The sequence below is a fragment of the Limulus polyphemus genome, unplaced genomic scaffold, assembly GCF_000517525.1.
Source record: "Limulus polyphemus unplaced genomic scaffold, Limulus_polyphemus-2.1.2 Scaffold76, whole genome shotgun sequence".
Taxonomy (NCBI): Eukaryota; Metazoa; Arthropoda; class Merostomata; order Xiphosura; family Limulidae; genus Limulus; species Limulus polyphemus.
In genome coordinates this window covers 1,310,590-1,312,225 of record NW_013665686.1, presented here as the reverse complement: position 1 = coordinate 1,312,225, position 1,636 = coordinate 1,310,590, and positions in this window count along the sequence as shown.

Sequence of the window (1,636 nt, the reverse complement as noted above, 5' to 3'; positions counted from 1 at the left end):
TAAAAGATACACCAATCTCAGCTCTCACTAAAGCCAATGTGTATTTTAGGTGTATTGAGGAATGTGAGCAAGCATTCATATCCTTGAGGTGTTTTTTAGTGAAAGCTTCCATGTTGGCGTATCCACAACAGGAGTGTGTGATGTCCTTGTCGGATACCAATGTTAACATGCAATGGCAGTTTTACTGGCTGCATTCAGGTCGAGACATTAGGTGATGTAAAGTGTGGATGTCATCCAAAGGAAAACTGGTCTAGACAAGATAAACTCCAACTAGGAATTGATGGTTTCCTTTTCAGAAAATAGTCCTTTAAACCCCTTTTGAAAATTCTCTACCAGCTAAGGGGAGAGAAAATGCACGAAATTCACACAGACATTACTTCTGCTTTAAAACCAATTAAAACAGATTTTAAAGACATGGCACTGACAGTGAGCTTCAAAGGAAATTGGCAGTGAAAGCAAGTCCAACAGTACTTTTACTCTCAAAGATCCATCCATGGTAATTTGGCGTTAAAAGAAAATACTATAAACTAGGACTAAAATTAACACCTAAAGCAACATAACTCTGACAGAAAGCAGAATATGAGTTTGACACACACACACAAAAAAGAAGAAAAAAAAGACGCTCCAAAAAACTCGATATTGAAAGTTTCCAAGCAGCTCGGTACTAAAAAGAAACTTCACAAAAACAATCACCAAAGAAAGTTCTAAAGTAACTAACTTGTAACAGGGAGCTTCAGAATGCCTTGGCAATGAAAGCAAATTTAAAGCAATTCAGCAATGAAATAAATCCTCACAGTAACTCAATATTGAAATAAAATTCCGGAGTACGTCAAAACAGAAAACAACTTCCAAAAACATTTTGCACTAAGAGTAAATACCACAACAATTTGGTATTTAATAACATTACTCTTTGTAACAGCTTTGTTTAAATTATGAGTAATACATGAAAGATAGGGAAGTTGGACAAAAATGAAAGTAACCTATCTAAAAAGGTTTAAAATGGCATTGGGCCTCATAAGCAGTTAGAGGAGTAATACTTCGACCCTTAAAGCAACAAGGTATTTAAATTTGAAAATTTCAATAAGAACTTTACTTCATTCCTTAATAAGAACTGTCACCATTCTAATAGGATTGTATGAGCCAAAAATAAATGTTGAAGACTGGTTTCAATATTAGCTGATAATATTTTGATAGGATTTAAGATTTGATTATTAGGAAGGCCAAAGTGAATTACTAAAGATCTCTTTATGTTTCTCAAACCAATCTATGACTTTTATTGTGATAACAGGTGTAGGACACCATCTTTAGCCAGATAGCACTATTTTATGTACAAAATTGTATTTCAGCTGTATCAACTAGTCTTCTCCAATACTAAATGTTCGTTTCCAACACTGAACTCTAATATTTTCTTAGTTAGTGTCTTATTCCTATTTCGGGCAGTCCTGTTATATAAGAATGTGTCTCATTTAACTGTAGCACATTCACTGAATAGTGAAATCTGCAATTAGTTCATTCCGAGCAGCCCGGCATGGCCAGGTGGTTAAGGAAATCGACTCGCAATCTGAGGGTCGCGGGTTCGACTCCCTGTCACACCAAACATGCTCGCCCTTTCAGCCGTGGGGGCGTTATAATTTAC